We start from the raw sequence: 27,321 nt of genomic DNA on the forward strand, positions 1-27,321 counted from the left end.
CAGCCTGTTTGTCTATTGTATATAGGAGGGCTACTGATTTTTTTGAGTTGATCTTGTATCCTGCTATGTTGCTGAAGATTTTTATTAGCTGTATCAGTTCCTTGGTTGAATTTTTGGGGTCACTCATGTATACTATCATGTCATCTGCAAATAGGGAAAGCTTGACTTCTTCCTTTCCAATTTGTATTCCCTTAATTTCCTTATGTTGTCTTATAGCTCTGGCTAGAACTTCAAGTACTATATTGAATAAGTAGGGGAGGAGGGGACAGCTTTGTCTTGTTCCTGATTTTAGTAGTATTGCTTTGAGTTTCTCTCCATTTAATTTGATGTTGGCTGGTTGCTTGCTGTAGATTGTCTTTATTATGTTTAGGTATATTCCCTGTATTCCTGATCGCTCCAAGACCTTTATCATGCAGTGGTGTTGGATTTTGTCAAATGCCTTTTCTGCATCTAGTGAGATGATCATGTGCTGTTTTTTTCTTTGAGTTTGTTTATGTTGTGTATTACATTGACAGACTTTCGTATGTTGAACCACACTTGCATCCCTGGGATGAAGCCTACTTGATCATGGTGGATAATTGTTTTGATGTGTTCTTGGAGTCTGTTTGCCAGAATTTTATTGAGCATTTTTGCATCAGTGTTCATGAGGGAGATTGGTCTGTAGTTCTCTTTCTTTGTTGCATCTTTGTTTGGTTTAGGAATCAGGGTAATTGTAGCCTCATAGAAGGAGTTTGGTAATATACCTTCTGCTTCTACTGTGTGGAACAATTTAAAGAGTATTGGTATTAAGTCTTCTTTGAAGATCTGGTAGAATTCTGCAGTGAAACCATCAGGTCCAGGGCTTTTTTTGGTTGGGAGACTTTTAATGACTGATTCTATTTCCTTAGGGGTTATTGGACTATTTAAATGGTTTATCTGGTCTTGATTTAACTTAGGTATGTGGTACCTATCCAGAAAATTATCCATTTCTTTTAGATTTTCCAGTTTTGTGGAGTAGAGGTTTTTGAAGTATGACCTGATGATTCTCTGGATTTCCTCATTGTCTGTTGTTATGTCCCCCTTTTCATTTCTGATTTTGTTAATTTGGATGCTCTCTCTCTGTCTTTTGGTTAGTTTGGATAAGGGCTTGTCTATCTTGTTGATCTTCTCAAAGAACCAACTCTTTGTTTCATTAATCTTTTGTATTGTTCTCTTTATTTCTATTTTATTGATTTCAGCTCTCAATTTGATAATTTCCTGGCATCTGTTCCTCCTGGGAGACTTTGCTTCTTCCTGTTCAAGGGCTTTCAGGTGTGCTGTCAAGTCACTAGCATGAGATTTCTCCAGCTTCTTTAAGTGGTCATTCAGTGCTATGAATTTGGGTATGTGGTGTATTCATTTTCATTGATCTTTAGGAAGTCTTTAATTTCTTTCTTTATTTCTTCCTTAACCCATTGGTGATTCTGTTGAGCATTATTCAGTTTCCATGAGATTGTAGGATTTCTGTAGTTTTTTCTGTTGTTGAAATCTAACTTTAAACTATGGTGGTCTGATAGAACACAGGTGGTTATTCCAATTTTTTTTTATCTGTTGAGATTTGCTTTGTGGCCAAGTATGTGGTTGATTTTAGAGAAGGTTCCATGGGGTGCTGAGAAGAAGGTATATTCTTTTTTGTTTGGGTGGAATGTTCTGTAGATATCAATTAAGTCCATTTGAACCATAACATCAGTTAAGTCCATTATGTCTCTGTTAAGTTTCAATTTGGCAGATCTGTCCAGAGGTGAAAGTAGGGTGTTCAAGTCTCCCACTATTAATGTGTGGATTTTATATGTGATTTAAGCTTTAGTAATGTTTCTTTTACATATGTGGGTGCCCTTGTGTTTGGGGCATAAATGTTCAGAATTGAAACTTCATCTTGGTGGATCTTTCCTGTGATGAGTATTTAATGTCCTTCATCATCTCTTTTGCTTGATTTTAGTTTGAAGTCTATTTTGCTGTATATTAGGATGACTACACCAGCTTGCTTCTTAAGACTATTTGATTGGAAAGTCTTTTCCCAGCCTTTTATTCTTAGGAGGTGTCTATCTTTGAATTTGAGGTGTGTTTCTTGTATGCAACAGAAAGATGGGTCCTGTTTTCGTATCCATTCTGTAAGTCTGTGTCTTTTTATAGGTGAATTAAGTCCACTGATATTAAGCAATATTAATGACCAGTGATTGTTCGTTCCTCTTGTTATTTTTATTTTTATTTTTTTTGGTGGTAGTGTGTGTGTACTTCTCTTCTTTGGGGTTTACTGCTGTGGTGTTATCTATTGCCTGTGTTTTCACAGGTGTATCTGCCTTCCTTATGTTGGAATTTTCCTTCTAGTGTTTTCTGTAGGGCTGGGTTTGTGGATAAGTATTGTTTAAATCTGGTTTTGTCTTGGAAGGTCTTGTTCACTCCATCTATGATGATTGAAAGTTTTGCTGGGTATATTAGTCTAGGCTGGCATCCATGGTCTCTTAGTGTCTGCATTATATCTGTCCAGGTCTTTCTGGCTTTCAAAGTCTCCATTGAGAAATCGGGTATTATTCTGATGGTTTTGCCTTTATAAATCACTTGGCCTTTTTCTTTTGCTGCCCTTAATATTCTTTCTTTATTCTGTATGTTTAGTTGTTTAATTATTATGTGGCGAGGGGACTTTTTTGGGAAGTCTAGTCTGTTTGATGTGCTATAGGCTTCTTGTATCTTCATAGGCATTTCCTTCTTTAAGTTAGGAAAGTTTTCTCCTATGATCTTGTTAAATATATTTTCTGTGCCTTTGAGTTGGTATTCTTCTCCTTCCTCTATCCCTATTATTCGTAGGTTTGGTCTTTTCATGGTGTCCCAAATTTCTTGGACATTTTAGGTCATGACTTTGTTGGTTTTAGTGTTTTCTTTGACTGATGAATCTATTTCTTCTAATGTATCTTCAACACCAGAGATCCTCTCTTCCATCTCTTGCATTCTGTTGGTTATACTTGCCTCTGAAGTTCCTGTTTGTTTACTCAGATTTTCTATTACCAACATTCCTTCTGCTAGTGTCTTCTTCATTTTTTCTATTTCCCTCTTCAGGTCTTGGATTGTCTCCCTTGCTTTTTCATGATATTCATTCAAGGATTTATAGTTTTCTTCTGCTTTAATTGTCCTTTCCTTTAGTTTTTTATAGCGTTCTTCCCATTTTTTGTTCGTCTCTTCTTCTACTTTATTTTTTATTTCTTCTATATAAGACTCTAGCCTCTTCATGATGTTACTTATAAGGTTGTTTTCTTCTGCTTCTTCCATTCTGTGATGTTCAGGTCTAGCTGTTGGAAAAGGGCTAGTCTGGTGATGCTGTATTGCTCTTTATTTTGTTGTATATACTTCTGCCTTGATGTCTGCCCATCTCCTCTTGTGTTCGTTCTTGTTCTTATCAGTGTACTTGGTCCAGAGAGAGTTGACAGATTTAGGGAGCCTCTCTCTGGTCCAGATGGAAGCTCTGGGCCAGATGGGAGCTCTGGTCCAGATGAGAGTGCTGGCCGGATAGGAGCTGAGGGGCTGTACTCTGAGTCTCGGGAAGTCCCTGATGTCTCCTTATTTTGTCCAGATGGGAGCTCCTCTTGTCCAGATGGGAGTTCCTCTGGTCTCTGGTCCAGATGGGAGTTCCAGGGCAGGATAAAAGCTTTGGGCTTGTCTCTGATTCTCAGGAAGTGGCTGGGGTCTCCAGCAGATGGATGTGGGTGCAGGGTGTGGAGACTGCAGTGTCTGCCTGCAGTCTTGGAAAAGGGGAGCCTTCCTGCCGGGCCTGCCGATTGGCAGGAAACAGGGGCCAAGTTGGTCAGGTCCTCCTGGAGTGGCCTGTGTCCAGCGGTGGGACCCAGGAGCAGTTGCCTCTCTGACTATGACCCAGGCACTCACCTCTGGTCCAGATGGGAGTTCTGGGCAGACGGAAGCTGCTGATGTATAAAATTTAAAACACATAATAATAAAGAAAAATAAATAAGTAAATAAAAAGAGAGATCTGGTGACAGATTGAAATAAAGAAAAAAAACAGGTAAACTATGGTAGGACTACATAGTGCAGAAAATGTTTAGCATATTATTTTAAAATGAGGTAAGTTATACTCATCCTAAACTTGGAGTATCTGCAAGCACACTCTGAAAACAATATGCCATAATGGATTCAAGACTGAACTATGGATGCCAGCCCATTTAAAGTCCACTCTGCCACTCTGTCACCTACTAGCCCCATGATCTTGGGCTACAGATCTCCCTGAATTATCTGTGCTCATCTGTAAAATGTAGGTAACACTAGATAACTACTTCAGTAATTATTGCATGGGGGTTTAATCAGTTGATAGAATGAATATAATAAGAACATTTCTTAACACATCATGAGTGCTCAGCACAGGTTATCTGTCATTCTACTAATTAATATTGTTGTTATTATTAGATTGACTTAAATGATCATCATAAGGCAATAGGAACAAAATGTTCCTTAAAGAGAACAAGGAGAACCAAATGTCCAAAACACCCAAGGAAATATAGCCATGAAGACCGTGGAAAGAAGAAAACAGGTACTGTACTCAGTTTGCTATAGAAAAGAAAGTCAACAGTCATCACTCAAGTAATGGCAAGTACTCAAGGACAGTTGGGAGGGAAAAAAAAGAGGAATAACAGAAGGCTTCAGCATGCTCTAAATGGAGTTGCAGCATAGGTAGCTGGAAAAAGGATAGGTAGAAGGGAGTGTCTTCTGTGATTGGTTTAGGGGGCATATTTACCTCTCTCTGGTTGGCCTTAGTTGGATGCAGACCTATGATGGGAACAAAAACTATAGAAAGTGGAAGTTGTTAGCTAACCCCAACTATTCTGGGCAGACAGCTACAGAGGTTGTGGTTTAGCTGTCTGGGCTTCTTATATGGGTCAGAGTTTTATTTTCATATGCTGTCTGGCCAGTATTTATATAGTCACTCTCTTAAAAAAGTCATTCATGGGGAATGAAAGTTCATATACTTCATCAGAAGAGGAAGGAGAATGGGGAGAAGAAAGCAGAAACCTTGCTATGCACTGGGGTATTGTTGACCTGCTTGAGTATTTTTAATCATGGCTCATTCCTGTAGAAAAGGGGAAAATAACATGAGTCATGCATAAAAATTCCATGTTTTGTGAACATATTCATTTGTAACTGTAGCAGAATAACTCCTTCCTTTTTTGAAGATGCCCATTGAATAAATGAGTGTGTACCTTACAGAGCCAAAGGAAACTACTATGCAAATGCAATTGAGGTAAAGACCTTGGCATGAGGTTTCTCAAGTGGACTCAATATAACACATAAGTCCTTAGAGGTAGAAGAGTATGGCAGGAAAAAATGATCAGAAGATGTAATAATAAACAAGAGGTGGAGACTGTGCTATTTTGAGAGAGACTGATTTGCCACTACTGGTTTTGAAGATGAATAAAGACATCCCTAAGCCAATAAAATCAAGTGAAAGTGACCTTCAGAATATAGGCAGCAAGAACATAAGGACCTCAGTGCCAATTGTCAACAATATCATGAACCAAGACAGAGACTGCCTCATACGCTTTAAAAAGAAACACAGCACTGCAGATATCTTGATTCCAGCTAACAGAGCTCTGATGTCACAGATTGTGTTGGTTTAAGCAGTTGAATCAGTGGTTGATTTTTGGTAGCAATGGAAAAGCAATATAATTATATATATATAATGCTTTCCTTTTCTCTCTCAATTAAAAAAAAAAGTGTTCCAAACTCATCTCTTGACCCATCTATTTTCCACTTTGTAACTGGAGTATCTAAACTGATATAGTACATTAGCTAACCTTGGTATTAGTAAGCTTTAAGCCCCTCCTAATGAACTCTTTCATTGGCTTGTCTTTCAGATGAGTTTCTTTTATTGAGTCCATACTATAGATACACTAGATAGCATGCACTTTTACTTAATTCTAGCACTAAGTCTTATTCCTATTAAACACATGAAAATTGGTATCAAGAGAGTCTGAGTGTTCTCAAATGGAATAGACAATATTTAGTCCCATACTGAGTCTGAGGTTTTCCCCACAACAACATATCATCTTTCCTGTTTACAAATGTTCCTGAACCAAAAAAAAAAAAAAAAAAAAAAAAAATGTGAATGCTCATTAGCCTCAGCTTCTACCTACTCAGACCTGGTTGTAATATCAGATCTTTTTTATTATCCTTTTATGAGAACTCTTTAATGGTAACCAGTCAATTTTAATTCAGGCAACATGATAATCATGATTTGGCATTAAATAAATTTTATGTGTTTAGGTATTCATGCTCTGTTGAATGATTTATATGTAATATCCTAAAATGGAACACCTTTTTTGCTTCAGCTTTAAACAGTTTACTTGATGATATAATACAACTTTTACAACTTTCCTGTGAGGTGGTAGAGTGGTGTGTGTGTGTGTGTGTGTGTGTGTGTGTGTGTGTGTGTGTGTGTGTGTTAACAGGGAGGGATTGAACCTAAGGTTTTTGTGAACACTAGGCAAGCAGTCTGCTATTGAGCTGTATGCCCAGCTAGAATGAGATTCTAAGAGCAGGGTCCCATATTCACACAACTTAGTCATAGGAACTTAGACAAACCACTTGACCTCTGCATGCCTACAGTCCTCATTTATGGAAAAAAGATGCCAACAGTGACACCTTGCAATGACTATAAGAATCAGATAAGGTCATAGTGTTGAAGGTACTGAGTTTCACTTATCAATAAGACTGCTAAGTAAGATTCAGTGACAAATAACTTCCATGTTCTCAAGGGACCACCTGTGACCAATCTGAAGGTCTTGACATGGAATGGTCATTTGGACTCTGTTCTGTTCCAGATAGGACAAAATTGACTATTTGAAGAAGTAAAATGTCTACAAGTCTCTTTGATAGTCAATACCACACTTTTGTTTTAAGTAAGCCCATTTCTGTTTATTTGATCATTGAAAAGTTGGAGTAGATGTATGAAAAAATAAAGCATCTCAGCCTAACTGGCATACAAAGGTAGCACGGGGCAGTTGGGTGATGGGGCTGTCATGGTAAAGTGGGCATTGTTTGAAATAATATGACAACATCCAGTGACAAAAATTTACTGCAAATGGATCCCAAAGAACTTGAATTCTGAGGTGATTTGTCTCACAGGGGCCTCTCACATGCTGACTTATCTCTTCTTAATATAGCTCTTCTTTGCCTCCATCTCAGAATGAGTTGCCTCTATGTGACCCATTTAACGTGGTATCCCAAAAACTGTTGCACCTTCCAGCACAAACTCAGACCCTTGCACAACCTACCAGCCAATGCTATCCTTTCATTTGATCAAATCCAGACTTCCTTGAGAGAGAAAAACAACTGAGCAAGGCCCTCTTTTTTTCACAAGGCCACAGAAGTCAGACACCACAGGGAATGGGCTTTTTTCCTTTGTCTCATCAGCAGTGAACAGTATTATCCAGAACAGAGAAGTAGAGAAACTCTGTTATAAGAGAAGATAGCTAGAAGTTTCAGAAAGCTTGCTACCAGTAAGACAGAGTTGGGAAGGAAGGAAAGAGAGGAGGGAGGAAGGAAGGAAGGAAAATGAAAAGGGGGAAAAAGGGAGGGAAGGGGAGGAAAGGTAAAGGGGTGGAGAGGAGGGAAGGCAGGCAGGCCAAATTAGCTAACTATGAAATTATAATAGAATTTGTTTTGATCACATGTCCAACCTCTGTCAGATATGTGATAATATTCTTTGAGTGGCAGACACCTCTGGACTCATACCACCAGTTTCTTGTGTGGTCCAAGGACTCTCTTAGTTCTCTGCTGCTGCTGCTGCTGCTGCTGCTGCTGCTGCTGCTGCTGCTGCTGTAACAAATTGCACATAAAATTTCTATGGCTCTACAGGCCAGAAATACAAATAGTTTTCAAGATGTTTAGGACAAGATGGCAATAAAGGCACCTTCTTTTGGCAAGCTTTCAAGTACAATGTACCACCTTGCCTTTTCTGGGTGGTAGGGGTCCCCTACATGTCTTTATGGTTCCTTTCTTCATCTTTACCTCATCTCTCCTCTCCAATCTGTTTCAGTCCTCATACCCCACTGACTCTAATAATTTGTCCTCCTTCCCTTAATAATCCATGTGATTACAGTGGTCCCACATGGATTATCCAAGATAATCTCACCTTCATGTCCTTACTGTAAAGTTTCTCTTGCTAGCTAAGGTATTGTCTTCATGATGACTAAAATTCAAACCATTACATGTTTGTCAGGTAAGGAAACATTATTCAGGTGACAGTTAGGCTGAACATAAAACACAAGGTAGATGTGAGCTAGTCTTATGTAAGTCATTCCTACTAAGTCCTCTTACACTTGATGTCTTAAGTGAACAAGAATTTCTGCATGTATATTCACATTTTTTCCTTTCTTTCCAAGACTCATGTCTCCTAGCAATCCCATAAAAACCTACATTTGTGGCAGATATGAAAATACACTTAGACAGCTAAAAAATACAGAGCTATGTGACTTCAGTTGCCAACTCATTCTTTTCTTGTTAGACCTTGAAAACTTGACATTTGAAAAAGAAAAGCTATGCCAGAATCTCACTTTGTAAAATATTCTCCCAGTCTGAGAACACAGAATTTTACAAGGTTCCAAATGCCCCATAATCAAACTTTGGAATGGGTAGTCAAATATATATATATATGAGAGAGAGAAAGAGATCCAGAGACAGAGATAAAGAGACAGAAAAAGACAGAGACACCTAGAGAGACAGACAAAGAGACAGAGAGAGTGTCATGTGTTCCTGGGCAATAACAGTAGGAAGGTTTTGTTTTAAACTTTACATGTTCTTTAAGAAAATGTTTAAATGGGATGGCACACAATGGCCTTTCTTAGTTTAAAACATTCCAATCTCTTCAACAGATCACTGCACAAGAATTAGCATCTGCTTGCTGATATCCCACTTTCTGTAAGCACCTCCTGTGCCTTCTTGTTCACAAGAAACTTCAGATTATTCATCAGCTATTATGGAGGCCAAACACAAAAAGAGCTGTGTGAGATGGCCAGGTCATCACCAAGTGTGCTTGGCAAGAGTCTGTCCTCACCACCCCCAGATCACTCAAGTGACTCTGGCAACCTTTGTGCCTCTATGTCAATATTCCAGTTTCTCTGCCTCCCTGCTCTTGGATCACTGACTCACAGTGTGTCCACAAACTTCTGTATGTGTTAAGTTGTCTCTCAATGTTTGATATATTGGTACAGCTTCATACTTCTTTAGCTAAAAACCTTGGTAAAAGGCAGGAGATTGTTCAATCTGTACAGTGCTTGCCTTGTAAGCCTGAAGACCTGAGTTCAATTCCCAGAAACAATAGTTTTAAAAGTAGGGTGTGAAGGAATAGGCTTATAATATCAGAGCTGATGTGACAGAGACAGGAAGATCCCTGAAGATCACTGGCTATCCCAGCCAGCCTGGACTACTTGGCAAGTTGCTGGCCAAAAGGGAGGCTTTCCATGCAAGTGGAATCTCACTGGAAACTCCACCAATGGAAAGAGTCTTGGTAACATGGAACTTCTACTTGTTTGATGAGCAAAATTACAGCAGAGTTCAGGTGGTTTTCCATGGTTTTTGGTGCACTCCATACTGAGCACTGGGATTTTGATGGCAGATCTAAGCTGAACTCAGTAATAACCAAATTTGTCATCTTGGAAATTTTGCACCCAGCCTTATGCCCATGGCCCATGTTATGGAGGCCTCTCATGCACAGGCCTAATAGGAACATAAAATTTCAAAAGTAAGTGCTCTGTTTGACGCACTGACTGACACATACTATCCACTCAATAAAAGGAGGTCATCACTGTACTCAGTGGTTTTTAATGATTGTTACAGACCTAAATAAATTAAGAATCCCTCTCTGGAAGGCAGTAGACTAGATTCCAGGGCTCTTCAGACAGAATTATCTGCCCTTCATACTATAAGCAATTCAAGGGATTCCCTTCCATCTGTGTTGTGAGTACCTAGCACAGTCTTATAGGCATAAGACATACTCAATATGCTCTAAGTGGAATTAAATACAAAGTGCTCTCAACAGTAGTAAAGAATTTGAAAATGCATGTGCTATGAGATGGTAGATGATAGATGGATAGATGGATAGATAGATAGATAGATAGATAGATAGATAGATAGGACAGATATAGATAGATATGATTGATACATGATAGATAGATGATAGATGATAGATAGATAGATAGACAATTAATAGATAAATAGATATAAATAGATAGACTAGATAGATAGACAATTAATAGATAGATATAAATAGATAGATATAGATATGATTGATAGATAAATATAGATAGATAGATAGATAGATAGATAGATAGATAGATAGATATGATTGATAGATAAGAGAGAAAGAGAAGAGAATAGAGATATCTTCTGCTTGGAACAGATAGAGATTTTAGAGCAAAAGAAGCATTTGTGCTCAGCCTGAATGGGAGGTTAGGCCTTCAGCAGATGTAATTGAGGGTTAAAGAAAGGCCATTCTAAGCATGAAGAAGAGTGTGAGCAAACTCTTCCAAATGTGAAAGGTGTGCATTATGTTTAATAAGTGGTGGTAACTTGTGTGTTTGAGAGATTTCATACACATACACCAGGGAAAAATGGCATCTTAGGAAGCTTCAGAAACGAGTTAAAACTAAGCCAAATAGAATCTAGAATGATACAGGAAGAAGAAAGTTCCTTACTGAGCCTTGAAAGAATGAAAATAATGTTTTTTCAATCGCTGTTTTAGCAGGAGATGACCCAGACTACTATGAGTTAGACCAAGTTTTAGGAAAGTTGATGTGGTTGTGTTTATAGGAAAGACTGGAGTACAGAAAGGAAGAATGCAGGCAAATCTGTCTGTGTGTGCTAAAAAGTCCTTGTTTAAAATAATAAACAGGTGAGGGTTAGAAGGATGCCAAGCAAGGGAGAAGGCTAACAGCTGCAAAAGCACAAAGACAGTCAAGTACAATTGGCAACCAGTGAGATAAAAAAAAAAAGCAAGACACTGAGCTCACTCAGAGCCAATTGCCAGAGCCTGAAGTATCATGGTACCAAAGAAAAAAGAAGGTAGAGATGTTAGGTGAGCAAGATAGAAAATTATGGGTTCACCTTTGAACAGAACAACATATCACCTCTTGTTAAAGGTAGAAATAAAAGCAATCAATCATGTGCCATAATTCTACATTCAGCCAAACAATGGCCCTCATTTTGGTTGCTGTCTCCTGAATTCAGCAATAAGCCTCCTTATCTTGGGTTGTTCCTATTTGGGGAGGTCCAACCCTAAAGTCCAGAGTGTCATACAAGCCTCTGTGGTTGTAGATACATTTCACAAGGAGGAAATAGCCAGTCTTGTGTGAGACAAACACTGCAAATTCCTAAGCACAGGCAGGAACTAGCATAATGAGTTGTTGCATGTACTAACCTATGTAGCTTACACATGGCATCACGAAGGCTCTGAGAGTGTGGAAAATTTGGTGACATAGGGAGAGGAGCCACTCTCAGGTCATGCAATTGTCCATCCTGTGTTTATGGGATGCTCCCTAAGTTTTACACTCAGTGCACATCATTTGCTAGATCTAGTACCTCCTCTATGAGTTGCGTGAATTCTTTTCCAGAACCAAGTAATAATAAAGGGTGTGCGTTTAGGAGCCATATGTTGTAGAATATGGGGTTGGCAAACTTTTCCTGCAAAGAACCAGATCATTAATATTTTGGACTTTGTAGGCCATATGCTCTCCATCCCAACTACTCACTTTTGCCATTGCAGTAGGGAAGCAACTATAGATGATGTGTAAAGAATAGCCATGACTGTGCTCCAGTAAAACTTTATTTACAAAAACAGGTGGCAGGCCAGATTTGGTCCCCAGGCCTAGTTTCCAAGTCTGTTTATATAAAATGTAGCTAGATCATAAGTTTAGATTTCAGATCTATTTGCCAAATAGGTGGGCTTGGGCATCCACATCTATAAAATACAGTCATGGTGTCTTCCTTATTGGTTTGAGAATGAGAGAAAAATGGGTGTGAAAATGCCTAAGTAAAGCATCTGATGCAGAAGCCAATGTTTATTTTATTTATGCATTATAAGAAGAATACCTAGCATTTAATAAATGTCTATGGTAGGCCAGGTACTATAAGAAGCACAAAATTATTCCATGTAATCTTTAATAATTCTCTGAAGTGTAAACTCATGGTATTCCTTTCTACTCGTGGAGAAACTGAGTCACTGAGTGATGCCAAGAGAAACTGATACACACAGTATGTGATGATGCACCTGATACTTCACACTACCTCTCAACTAAGTGGGCTCCAGGGAGCTAGGGACTAAGCCCCATGCTGCCATTGGGAGCTCAGTGCAGCTGAAATTCTTCTAAGCCTTTCAGGTTCTTTGGGGCTTTCATAATTCCTCATGGGTTACACAACTACAAAAGCTGTTTAATACAACAGCTTTTGGGAATTCACCCTCACTGAAGTAACATATTACATGAATAAAACCCTTATTCCCAGCCTTCTTCCTGCCTATATACCCCTCCTTCCTCCAACAGTTCAAGAGCCCAGGCAAACCAAAATATTATTGAGAAAGCTAATGCAAACCCATTTCAAAAAATTTATCCTATAATCACTCTGAAAACTTGTGATTTTCAAAGCTGCCCTGCAGAACAGCATGCTGGATTAATTATGCCAGACTGCAGCAGTAACCTTGAATTAAAGCTGCAACCTTCTATTTTTAAGAAACACTTGCCTTTCTGGTTGATGAAACCTGTCGTCCCATCAGGTAACAGACGTGACCAGGAAAGAGAGAAGCGGTAATGAGTCAATCCAAGCTGTTTGATACATTTCAAATCTTCTTCCCACAGAGTGTAGCTGCCACAAGCTACATCACCAGTCTGGTTCTCAAAAACTCACTCTCCTCCCTGATGGGTAAATGTGTCCCAGACACAAGGGCCTCTTCCATCTGCATCCCAGCCTCCTGAGAAAAGAAAGAAAATGAAATGGAGTCTTGACACCAAGAGGCATATGTGGAATGTAAATATTTGTCACCAAAAGAACATACCTCATTAACTCAATGTACCATATTTATAACTTTAAAATGTGCCTTTAAAATAACATGCATGAGTGGGTTATGTGTTTAACTGTCCTTGATCCCTGAAGCTGACTAGTAGCAAATGAAAACTTATTGCATAGTGCTCTTGCATAGCAGGCTTTCATGGCTCATTATCTGAAGCTCTCTCAGCTGGTAAACAGAGGCAGTCCCCAGCTTACAAATGTCTTTGAGTTGCAAGCTTTGCTGCTTTGAGAACATTACTCCTGGTGGTGACTGACATTCTTGTCCTTGTTTATCAGAGTCTCAAGACCTTATCTCTGCTGCCTACACTTGAACCCATTCTCCTTTGTTTCTGACAGAGAGGTCTTTAATGGTACAGCCCGTTATTTGTGGAAAGACACAAGGAGTTTCCACTGTTGATACTAGGATTTGAAATATGTTTGTTTGTACTTCTATTAATTTAACAGATGTTTTGTATGCCTAGTGACAGAGATTCTCAGGAGGACTATGCTGTTCACATTGTTGAGGAACTTACCCAATTCCAAGTATGAGTTGTAAAACTGCTAATGTAAAAACCCTGGCCTTCGAAAATTTATTTTCCAATTGTGAGGTAAAGTCAGAAGATATTTCTTTCTGCTCAGTAATTTTATAAACTTAAAATTGATCTAAAGTATGAAATATATTGAATATATATATATATGTATATGTGTGTGTGTGTGTGTGTGTGTGTATAACCCTGGCTATATATATACAGGGTTGTTGTGTTATGTATAATTAAAAACATGTAAAACAAACTATGAAGCCTGAGTCTAGAATATATCTGGAAATGATGGATTTAGGATAGTGCTTAGCTGTGGGGAGAAAGGGGAAGTAGAATTACAGAGAAATACAAGGACCTTTGAAGGTATTCCCTATGTATTTCTCCTGAAACATGACAGAAGATATATGGATGGATGTCTATTTTATATAATCTATAATCCCTCTTACAAATCTAAAATATTTCATTATAATGTCTCTATAAAAAAGAGTATAATCAAAAAGCAGTGACAAGGACCTGTAGTTGGAAGTTTTTCTGTGTTCCTCCTGGTCCTGCAGCCTCTCAGACCCAGGTAAACACACAGAGGCTTATATCAATTACAAACTGCATGGCCATGGCCTATAGCTCAATTTTCTTGCTAGCTAGCTCTTATAACTAAATTCAGCCCATTTCTATTAACCTATATGTCACCATGTGTTCCATGGCTTTACCTGTATGCTATTACATGTTGCTCTCTGGATGGTGGGATGGCATCTGTATATTGCAACCCACATGAGACACAAAGTAGAAAGCTGGTTTTGGCTCCATTATTATGCGTTTAGAAGCCCCTTTTCAACTCTTTTAGGCCTAATGGAAATTTGAGTGCCCTGCATTGGTATGCCAAATGTAGCTGGAAAGTATCTCTGGTCCTGCTAAGCCCCCACAGACCCATGGTCACTTATAAAAAAAATCATTCAGAAGCTTATATTAATTATAAATAAATACTCAGCCATTAACTTAGACTTATTACTGACTAGCTTTTACATTTAAATTAACCCATAATTCTTATCTAGGTTTAGCCACTGAGAAAAAGCTTGGTACCTTTTCTCAGTTCTGCCTTGTCATCTTGCTTCTTCTGTGTCTGGCTGGTGACTATGACTCAGCCTTCCTCTTCCAAGAATTCCCTTTGCTCACCCTGCCTATAATTCCCGCCTGGCTACTGGCCAATCAGCATTTTATTTAGCAACCAATCAGAGCAACACATATTCACAGGATACAGAATGACATCCTACAGCAAAGACATTCTGGTCCTCACTGGGAATCTATGGACTCACATGTGACTAACTGTAACAGAATCAACTCTAACATGTGTAACAGAATCAACTGTAGTCTCCAGCTTGTTAAAAGGAGGACGTTGGTAATAAAAGAAGTGGTGGGAGGGAACTAAGAAGAAACAGAAGAATCACTAAAGCAGGGAGCCTGACAAAAGTAAAAGGAACTGTACATATCAAGGTAGGGTACTAATAACTACACAAAGATGCCATTACCACCCCCTGTCATGTCCATCTGTGGGCTTAGAGAGAGTGAATAAAAGGCTGCTGGTGGAATAGGCACAAACATGAAAATATAAATTTCAAGTATCATTCTTATGGATTGACCACTTTGACTAATAAATAAAGAATCTTAATCTGAGAAAATTTAAGCAGTGTAAGTGCTGGCTAATATTTTGTTGTTGACTGTGTTTATAAATGTGTGGAAGTATATCATCAATGAATATACAAATACACTTCACAAATAATAATACACAGTGCCTCTTACAGTAAGTTTCATGTCACCAATTGATTTTGATAGAACATTTTCATTTTGTCAAACTCTTTCTTTCTTTCTTTCTTTTTTTTTTTTTTTTTTTTGGTTCTCTTTTTGAGACAGGATTTTTTGTGTAGCTTTGTGCCTGTTCTGGAACTCACTCTGTAGGCTGGCCTCAAACTCACAAAGATCCACCTGCCTCTGCCTCCTGAGTGCTGGGATTAAAGGCGTGCACCACCTTTGCCCGGCTCATTTTGTCAAATTCTTAGATCTATAGCCATCCTATGGTTGCAAACTGACAAAGTTGTGAGTTCTCTCATGACCGTTGATAAATATTTTTAAAGGAACAGACAAAATGGAAAGAAAAAAGTTTCAGAACTTGACTAATTTGCTTGTGACACCAGTATTTCTTTACTGAGTTAGATGAGCATTTTACACAGCAGACTATTTCCTCAGTGTTCTGTGCTACTTATAATGTACCAGCCACAGATAGGAAAGGCTTGACTTCAAGCTACATTGCTAACATTTTCTCTATCACTTACTTAGGCCTGGACCACAAACAAAAAGACAAATCAGACACTGAGTTTTAGCAGATACCTATACCTCTGGTGTAAATACTTTCACTGTGGCCAGTTTCAAGCAACCTATGTGGTATTATGCAATGCAGCATTGGGAAAAAATGAGCAATAGCATATACCTTCAAATTCTCCATGCACAGGAAGCCACAAATATCTTCAGCATATGTAATAGTAAAATAGAAGTTATGATTTTGTGCTTACCAACTTAGCTTTACTATGAATTATATACTTATGAGTTTAAGTAATTTTATTTTTAGTATTGGCTGTGTTTAACCAACAGCTCATAAATCATAACAGTAGTATTTCATGAAACAATCAAGATTGGGCTCCCATCACTGATATTTTCTTAAGCTCACAATCATTAGTAGAAGAGTGCCATTTGTATCTGGGTCTTTGAGGTCCAAGTCTTTCATAGACCATGCTGATGTTAGTCATAATGTTTCAAAATCATGAAGATGGAATACACCATGGCCCACTACTCCATGTATAAAAGCTAAAAGGTACATTTTTGATGCATGATCCATCTACCATGACTCAAAGAAGCTTTGATAATCACATAGATGAAAAGATCCTGAAGAGGACCAGCTCATACTATACACATTGCCCAGATGAGACATATCAAAACATATGGCACAACTATGATAAATGAAGCTCTGAATGGAGAATTAACCCTTACAAAGGAATCTTTGTCAGAAACAGAGAATAGGCAGCACTTACTAGGGCTCCAACACAAATGCTGCTGATTGGGTGATTTTAATAATGTAGTTTCCACTAATTGCAGTGTGTCTGTTCTGAAACTGTGCCTGACCTTTAGTGAAGACGACTAACATTCCTGCGTGGAACATATATTCTGAACCATATTCTAAATACCTATAACTCTTGGGTTAAATTAGGAAATATATTTTAAATGCATTATTAATCTCACAGGATGTGAGAACACAAAGTGAGAAAGGTAATTTAGAAGTTCAGTGAATACTGATTCAGGCTTTTGTGAGGGTTTTAACATATATAAGTATGAATGGTATTTCAACATTAGCATGAAAAGGAGAAATAGGAACTGACTGTAGTTAAGAAGTTTGGATTATATATGAAGTGGTATAACATCATTTAATGGTGACAGGCCAAAAGATGTGTACTGTAAAAATCCCTAAAGGAAACACTAAAGTAACAAAATAAGAAATTATAGCTAATATACCTGCAAAGAATATGAAATGAAATCATAAAACGTAACCTAAAAATACTCAAAAATAGGAGGAAAATAAAAGACAAAGAGGAGAAGTAAAAGTAAATAGTGAGATGGACAACGGACATGAACATGGATTTAGGAGGCAGCACAGACTATGGACCTCAACATACCCTCCAGTGGCAGTACGACCCTAGGACACCTACACGGCTTTGGGGGCAGCACAGACCACAGACATCTGCTTGGCTTTTAGTGGTAACACAGCCTCTGGCTGCAGTAGGACCACAGACCAAAACATGGCCCTTGATGGCAGTGTGGACCATGAACATCTCATGGTCCATGGTCTCAGATGGCCACACAGGCCTCTTGCATCAACATAGTCCCCTGTAGCCTATTTCTTTTTTCTAATGAGAGACAGAAAGAGAGTTGATCCAGATGGCATAAGGGGCAAGGAGGAAGTGGGAGGAGCAAAGGGAGGGGAGACCATAATCAGGACAAAACAAAAATTTCTATTTTCAATAACAAAAGTAAATTTTAAAAATTTACAAAAATAATCAAATCTTAAATATGCAAACCTAAGGAAATCTGTGGTTCTGATATTGGTGTTCTGTTATTCAGATCATTAAGTTTCAACTCCCCCCTGCCCCCAGACCTGAGGACCGAACCCAGGGCCTTGCTCTTGCTAGGCAAGCGCTCTACCACTGAGATAAATCCCCAAGCCCAAGTTTCAACTTTTAAATAAATATAGCTAGGAGACCCTTTGGTTTGGGACATCTTAAAAAAGAGATGTTCAGTCAATCTCTACACTTGTCAATATTATGATATATAAATGAGTCTAAACAACTACTTGAAAGACAGAAATTATCATGTTGAATGAAACTGTAAAACACAATTTAAGATTAGCCACAGGAAATTCACTTTAAAGAGAAATGTGAAAGAATAATTAAAGCAGTGTGATAGAAATATCATACAATGTTATCATTACCCTGAAAACAAGAATCACTATATTAATATCAATGTAGATTTCCAGGTAAAAATCACCAGGTACAATGTCATTTCCTTATACTGTAGAGCTTAGTTTATCCAGAGAATATAATAATGATAAATGTAAATGTACCTAATAAGAATTTCAAAATACTGCCAGGTGGTGATGGTACACACCTTTAATCCCAGCACCTGGGAAGCAGAAGCAGGTAAATCTCTGAGTTTGAGGTCACCCTGCTCTATAAAGTGAGTTCAAGGACAGCCAGGACAACACAGTGAAACTCTGTTTCTAAAAACCAAAATAAAATAAAATAAAAATAAATTTCAAAAATACCTAAGTCAAAAATAGCAACGCCACCAAATATCAAGTCCACAATTATATTTGAATATTTAAAAAAGAAAAAACAAGGCAAACTAGAAAAGCAGGCAAAATATGCTAATAGTTTCTTCATAAAAGGGAAAACAGTACTTGGGAGGCAGAGCCAGGTGGATCTCTGTGAGTTCGAGGCCAGCCTGGTCTACAGAGTGAGATGCAGGACAGGCGCAAAGCTACACAGAGAAACCCTATCTCAAAAACCTCCCCACCAAAAAAAAATTTAAAAAAAAAAGGAAAACACATATTAAGTAAGGTTTGTTGTTATTTTCTATGTAAGAATTCACCTGCAAGCCAAGCCTGCTCAAGAAGCAAGTAGGCAGAAAGCAGATAGGCAAGCTTTAGATTTTTAGGCTACCTCTGTCCTCCAAATCCAACCCTCCAGTTCCATCCCCAATCAGTAGCAGACTTCCGGTTGTGTCCTCTCCTTACTTTCTGACCCATTCCCAGGGGACTAAGCATGTTCTGGTAGAAAACCTTTCTTTCCTTTCTCCTGTGGACTTCCTTATCCCATCCCACCTCACCATCAGTCCAGCCCCATTCCTACTATCAGCTCCCAATACCTAGAAACCCATTTTACTAATATATATATATATATATATATATATATATATATATATATATATATATATCATAGAGATTTTTCCGTGTATTAAAGTTGAACTTTGAACAGACAAGGGTCTGTCAAAAGGAAAGCCATTTATTAGGAATATTTGGTATTGCCCAGCCTTTAATATTTCAGCTGTCTTCTGATATGAAATCCATGCATGCCCAGACCAATTGGTAAACAGTTCAGCTCCCCTGACCTGCTGAACCTACTAAGTTACTAACTGCCCTGCTGAGCTTAGGAGACAAACTGGAGGAGACACCTAGCTTTTTTCCTGAGCTAATGAAGCTCAAACCATCCCCAGGCCTTGAGGAGGCCTAGTGGTTCTCCAGAGCACTTTGTGAACATAAAGGTTTTTACATATCAAGGTGAGAAATAAAACAACATTCCTGAGGAGGCAGGGAACCATGTGCCCAAGGAAAGAAAAAGCAGGTATTTTCGATAGACAGGGAACAGCAAGAAGAAGAGAAAAGAGAATGGAAGAACAAGATTGGTAAGAACTTGAGAGGAACAAACTGAGATGGGGAAGAACTAGATTGAAGGGCTAGAAGAGAATACTAGAGGAACAAGATGGGAGAAGAGGAAGAGCCAGATGGGGAAGAACAAGATGAGGAAGAGCCAGATGAGATAGAAGGAGACAGGAGAGGAGCTGATAGAGGAAAGAACCAGATGGATGGAAGGGGCAGAACTAGATGAAGGAATTAAGATAGAACATAGAGGGGACAGTAGATAAATACAGAGAGAAATCAGGCAAGAAAGGAGCTAGACATGAGAGCAGAATAGAAACTATGTAGAGAGAGAACTATCACAGAATAATGAAGTGTATGAACTAAGGAGTTTTGTGTACATAGATTCATTTCTTTTCTTCAAAGATTAATTATCAGCTGGTTGTAGATTCTTCCCAGACCCTGGGAGGGGACTATCGAGGGGCTGGAACCCCATAGTCCCCAATATAAGATCCAAGATCAGCACCTAAAATTACTGTCATTCCATGCCCAGATGCCTGGATGCCAGCATAAAAACTCAGTAACAGCAAGGACAATATATCTCCACTAGAGCTCAACAACCCTACCACAGTATACCCTGAATATTGCAACATGGCTGAATCATAAGATGAAGAGCCTAAAATTGCCTTTATGAATATGACAAGGATCCCTAAAGAGTAAATTAATAAATTCCTAAAAGAAATCTATGAAAACACAACCAGTGAAAGGAAAAGAAAAAGAAAGAAAGAAAATCTTGGCACAAAACATCCAGAAAATTTTGGGGACACTATGACAAGACCAAATCTAAAATTAATGGGACTAGAGGAAGGAGAAGAAACCTAGGTCAAAGGCACAGAAAATATTTTCAACAAAAATCACTGAAAAAAATTTTCCTAACCTGAAGGAGAAGGAGAAACCTATCAAGATACAAGAAGCATACAGAGCACTACATAGATGAGACCAGAAAAAGAAATTCCCCTCAGCACATAATAATCCAAACACTAGATGTACTGAACAAAAAAAAAAAAAAAAACATTAAAAGCTGCAAGGGAAAAGAGCAAGTAACATATAAAGTCAAGCCTATTAGATTAACACTTGATTTTTCAACAGATACTTGAAAAGCCAGAAGGTCCTAGACAGATGTTCTACAAATGCTAAGAGACCATAGATACCAGCCTGGAATAGTATATGCAGCAAAATTTTCAGTCACCATAGATGGACAGAATAAGACATTCTATGATAAAACCAAATACAAATCCAGCCCTTCAGAAGGCACTAAGAGGAAAACTACAACCTAAGGAGGTTGCCCACACCCAAGAAAACACAAGAATAATGGCAAACCAGTAAATTAAAAGAGAGGAAAGACACATACACCACAACAACAAAACAACAGGAATAAACAAACACTACTCACAACATCAATGTTTTCAATTCCCCAATAAAAAGATACAAATTAACAGAATGTATGTGAAAATAGGTTCCATCCTTCTGCTACACGCCAGAAACACACTTCAACATCAAGGATTCACATCACCCCCAGGTAAAAGGATGAGAAAAGATATTCTAAGAAAATGGATCCAAGAAGCAAGGTGATGTATCTATTTTAATATCTGATAAAATGGACTTCACATCAAAACTAATTAGAAGAGATAAGGAGTACTACATACTCCAAAGAAAAAATCCTCCAAGAGGACACTGCAATCCTTAACACCTATGCACCAAACTCAAGAGCACCTAAGTTTATAGAAGAAACACTACTATAGCTTAAATCACACACTGACCCTTGAATACTGATAGTAAGAGATGTCAATACCACACTCTCAGCAATAATAAGTCATCAGACAAAAACTAAACAGAAATGCTGGAGATAACATAAAAAGCAAATGGACCTAACAGATTTTTACAGAACATTTTACCCCAAAATGAAAGAGCATACCCTCTTATGAGCACCTCATTAAATGTTCTCCCAAAATGATTACTTATTCAGACATAAAGCAAGTCTCAACAGATACAAGAAAACCTGAAATAACACCCCTACATCCTATCAGACCATCATGTATTGAAGCAGGATATCAACAACAGAAACAATAACTCATGGAAACTGAACAACTCTATACTGAATAAAAAATGTCTCAAGACTGAAATTAAGAAAAAAATTAAAGACATTCTAGAACTGAACAAAAAATGAATACCCACACGTATGTAACACGATAAAAGTGTTTCTAAGAGGCATGGTCAAATAACTAAGTGCCTACATTAAAAAAAAAAATGAGATATCTCGTACTAGTAACTTACCACACACCAGAAAGCTCTAGAACAAAAAGAAATCACATTCAAAATGAGTAGACAGAAAGAAATAATCAAATTCAGAGATGAAATAAATAAAATAGAAACAAACAAAAAACAAGAAAAATGAATGAAACAAAGAGTTAGTTCTTTGAGAAAATCATTAAGGTTGACAAACCCTTATCTAAATTAACTGAAGGGCAGAGAGAAAATATACAAATTAACAAAATTAGAAATGAAAGAGGGGACATAAAAGACACTGAGAAGTTCCGGGAAATGATAAGGACATACTTTAAAATTCTGTACTCAAACAAATTGTAAATCTAAATGAAATGGATAGTATTCTCAATACACACCACTTACGAAAGTTAATCAAGATCAGATAAGCAATTTAAACTGACCTCTAGTGAAATAAAAGCAATAATTAAAAGTCTATAGCCAAAAAAAGGCCTAAGCCTAGATGGTTTTAGCACAGAATTCTACCAGGATTTCAAAGAAGAATTGATGCCAATAATCCTTTAATTGTTCTACAAAACACAAACAAAAGGAACACTGCCAGATTCATTTTATAAAAACCATAATTACCCTGATACGTAAACCCCATAAGAACCCAACAGAGAAAGAAATACAAGGCAGTTTCCCTTATGTACAAAGACACGAAAATACCCAAGAAAATACTTGCAAATTGAATCTAAGAACACATCAAAATGTGTTCTTAGGAAGGATGGATCATATCAACCATGATCAAGTAAGTAGGCTTCGTCCCAGAGATGCAAGGATTGTTCAACATACCTAAATCAATACAAGCATTCCACCATATAAACAAACAGAAAGATAATGACCATATAATAATCTCATTACATGCAAAAAGTCCTTTGACAAAATCTGACACTCTTTCATGATAAAAATGGTGGAAACATTAAGAATACAAAGAACATAATCCAACATAATAAAGGCAGTGTACAGCAAACTCATAGCCAAAATCACCCTAAAAAAATTCAAAGTAATTCTCTGAAAACAGGAACAAGACAAGGTTTTCTACTCTTTCCATGCCTATTCAATAGAGTGCTTGAAGTCTTAGCAAGAACATTAAGAAAACTGATGGAGATCAAGGGGATACAAATTAGATAATAATAACTCAAAGTATCTTTATTTGCAGATAATATGATAATATACATAAGTGACCCAAAAAATTCACCAGAAAAATGCCTATAGCTGATAAATACTTTCATCACAGTAGGTGACTACAAACTTAACTCACAAAAATATTAGCCTTCCTATATATAAATGACAAATGGACTTAGAAAGAAATCAGGGAAACAGCACCATCCACAATAGCCTCAAATACTACAAAATATCTTGGGGTAACTCTAACCAAGAAAGTTAAAGATTTGCATGATAAAAACATTGGGACAAAAAAAGAAATTGAAGAAAATGTCAGGAGATGAAAGAAGTTATCATGCTCATGGATTAGTAGGATTAATATTATAAAAATGGCTATCCAATCAAAAGCAAACTACAGATTCAATGCAATATCCATCAAAATTCCAACACAATTTTTCACAGATCTTCAAAGGCAATTTTCAGCTTCATATGGGAAACACACACACACACAGAGTCCTGAATGGTAAGAGACCTGCTGGTATCACCATCTCCAACTTCAAATTTTACTACAGAGCTATGGTAATAAAAACAGCATGGTATTGGCATAAAAACAGACACACTGGTTAATGAAATCAAACTGAAGATCCAGACATAAATCCATATACTTATGGACACTTAAATTTTGATAAAGATATCATAAATACACACTAGAAAAAAAGACAGCATCCGCAACAAATGGTGCTGGTCAAACTGTATGGCTGAATGCAGAATCAATATAAATCCATATTCATCACCCTGCACAAAATTCAACTCAAAAATGGATCAAAGTCATGAACATAAACTATATATGCTGAACCTGACAAAAAGAGAAAGTTAGAAATATCCCTGAACTCATTGGCAAAGGAAAAGAGTTTCTGAACAGAATACCATTAGCACAGGCACTAAAATCAACAATTGATAAGAGGGACCTCATGAAACTGAAAAGCTTCTGTATGGCAAAGGATATCGTGATTAGGACAAAACAGCAGTCTACAGAATGGGAAAAGTTTTTACCAGCTGCACATTCAATAGAGGGCTAATATCCATAATATAAAAAGAACTATAAAAAAAAATAGATATCAAGAAAACAAATAATCCAATTTAAAAAATGGAGTAAAGATCTAAACAGAATTCTCAACAGAGGAAATTCAAATGGCTGAGAAACACTAAAAGAAAGGTTCAGACACCAGGGAAATGCAAATCAGAAATACTTTGAGATGTTATCTTACAACCATCAGAATGGCTAAAATCAATAAAACAAATGACAGCTCATGCTGGTGAGGATGTAGATATAGTAAGAGGAAAGTATGTCCATTGCTTGAACAAGGCCTGCATGGCTATGCACCAGATGGGATCCTATAACTGAAAGAGAAGTGATCTCAAAACCCCATTCCTAATCCGGAAGCTATCTCCAATTGATAATCACTTGCAAATGAACATTTAGTTTTCTACAAAGGAATCTAATTGGGGAAACAAACTCTTAAGTGTGGGCTTCATGCCCAGTAGTAGATGGTCAACACAAAATGAACTCAATACTATCTTTGGAGGTTCTTTGTCTTACACTGTCGTGGCATGGCTTTTTTAAGTCTTATTTTGCACACATTCTCTCTCTCTCTCTCTGTCTCTGTCTCTCTCTGTCTCTGTCTCTCTCTCTCTCTCTCTCTCTCTCTCTCTCTCTCTCTTTCTCTCTCTCTCCCTCTCCTACAAGTCCTATGAATATATATTATGGCCCCCAGTTAAGTGCATTTGTGGGATACCTAATGGTGCAAAACAGGGGACTATGCATCTCTGTTTCTTGTGCCTTTTCTTAAGTTTCCTTGTTTTGTTGTTATTGTTGTTTGTTTGTTTCCTCCTGTTACACTGTTTTGGTTTTTTTTTCTATCTTATTAGATTTTATTTTATGTTATTTTATTACTATCACTTAGAAGCCTCTTTGTTTTCTAATGAGAGGCAAAAAGGGAGTAGATCCAGGTGTGAGGGGAGGTGGGTAAGAACTGGGAGGAGTAGGAGGGGAAATTATAATCATGATATACTATCTGAGAAAAAATCTGTTTTCAATAAGAGTTGAGGAAAAGAAATTAAAAAAAAAAAAAAAAAACAATAACAACAAAAAAACAGCCAGTACGACTCCCTGTCTGTCCTCTTCACCCCTGCCAGTATTCTATGCCCAGGAAAGTAGATCCCAAGCCTTCTCACTCTGGCTAGGAGATGGAGTTTGGGGTGTCTTGACTCAGAGTAGAAATGTCTTCCCCCATAACCACTTCCTCTGGGTTGCAGAATCCAAAGGTACTTGAAGGGCCAGGCCTTTAGTGGTGTTAGTCTAACCCTCAGTTTAGAGAAATGAAACGGTATGCAGTGAGGCAGAGGGAGGAGAATGTGAACACAGGACAGCAGTTTGGGGTCTTGAACCTCCTGAGACATGGTGAGTTTACTAAAGGCAGAAGTCTGAGCCTTGGTTTCTCTCTTCCTCCCTATGTAAAACTCCACTCAGTGTGGGCTTTGTGCAGCCCTGTCTGTTAAGTGGAAGTTCTAGAAAGTTTCTGGTAAGCTCCCATGGCCAACCTAGCTGGGAAATACAGCCCAGAAAGAGGGTCAAAGCTGACCTCTTCTTGGAGCATGACTGCAATGACCAGCCCTGGGTCCATAGGCTTGAAAGAGCACATGCCTTCCAGAATGGCCAGAGCATGGGGAACAGGAAGCTGAGATTGCATTCTAATAAGTTTTTCCAGGTCAAAACCTCACCAGGCACCTGTAAGCCCTAAAGTGTGAACCAGCCCTGATAACCAAGGCCTTCTCTCATCTTACTCTGCCCATCACTATCACCTAACCAACTTCTCCTTCTTCCACAGTCACCCTGCTAGGTGCTCAGCTAGATTATCAAAAACTCATGTGTTGTAGCCACTAGTTGTTGAGCATGAGACCAGAGTTAGAGACATGTTAAAACCATGACTCTATGAGGCTGTCAGGAGTGGGCCCTCGTTCAGTCTAGCTGATGGCATATGTGACAAGGAAATTTGGAGACACAAAGACACAGCAAGGGTACACACACACACACACACACACACACACACACACACACAAGGCACAGTAAAAATCATCAATCTGGAATCCAAGGGGAGAGTCCTCAGAAGAAATTTAACCTACTACCTTGATCTGGACTCTCAACATACAGAGTCACTGGAAAATTGGTTTTTATTCATTCTGGGGCATTTTGTTACAGCATCTCAAACAATCTAATACAATTCCTGCCTTCTGTGAATTATCCATTTTTATACCCAACCTTAGTATAAGCTAAAATTCCCTCAGAGAGCTATTCCACCCTCCTCCTTAGGCCCAATGACTAACTACACTCCAGGACATCTGTGCTAACTCTCAATGACAAACTCTTGAAATGTCATATGTCAGAGAGTTGCTCTGATCTTTATCCATGAGGATACATACATACATACACATGTATTTTTTTTCCAGGCCTAGTGGATGCCTGAAACTACAAATACTTCTGAAATCTGTGGTTTTCATATAAGAACAATTAAATAAAATCTAAATTATAGGTCAAAATATAAATAAATGTAAGAGATCATTAAATCTGTGAAATACAGATATAAATCACAATGAGACATCATTCTATACCCACAGTTGGCAAACATGTAAAAGCTGGATATTATCAGGCACTGAAGGGGCTGATGTTAAGTGGGAATGTATACACAGTATCCATTGGAGAAAAAAATAAAAGCGTCTAGAAGTCTGAAAAAACAAATAGCATTGTACAAATTAGTAATTCACATACCACCAAATGTCTACCAATGTGGAACAGAGATACACATAACTATTGTTGAAGCTCAAGAAATTAATAATTAAAAAGTAGGAACAACAAAAACACTGGAAACAATCCAAATTTCCTTTGTCCAGACAATAAATAAATAAATATAGACTATGTATACAATAGAAGACTACACAGGAGTAAAAATAAATGAATTCCATCTGTACAAGCCAACCAGCATCAAGCCCCCCCATGTTAAAGTAAGACAATATAAGCAAATTTTGAATGTATTTGGACATATTTTTTCTGTGTAAGATTAATGGTAACAGATTGTTAGCTAGAGTTTCCTGTGGTAAAGCCACAAAGAAATCAAACAGTTAATAAATGTATAATTCACGTGAATGAATACCTGAGCAGGAGACAATAATGGATAGGGTTGTGAAAATATTGGGACTATTAAAATATTTTTATTAAACACACATACATTATAAATTATATTTCGACTATTGTGAATTTAACAAAACCAACTTTATAACACATTTCAT

The 27,321-nt window shown here is 37.8% G+C and overlaps 1 pseudogene; it reads right to left on the reverse strand.

The window, feature by feature from the left end:
- The window catches only part of LOC118591897, a 90,636-nt pseudogene extending 73,157 nt beyond the window's left edge, over positions 1 to 17,479 (reverse strand).
- Between the last annotated feature and the right edge of the window lie 9,842 nt (positions 17,480 to 27,321).

The sequence above is a fragment of the Onychomys torridus genome, chromosome 10 (assembly GCF_903995425.1).
Source record: "Onychomys torridus chromosome 10, mOncTor1.1, whole genome shotgun sequence".
NCBI classification, from domain to species: Eukaryota; Metazoa; Chordata; class Mammalia; order Rodentia; family Cricetidae; genus Onychomys; species Onychomys torridus.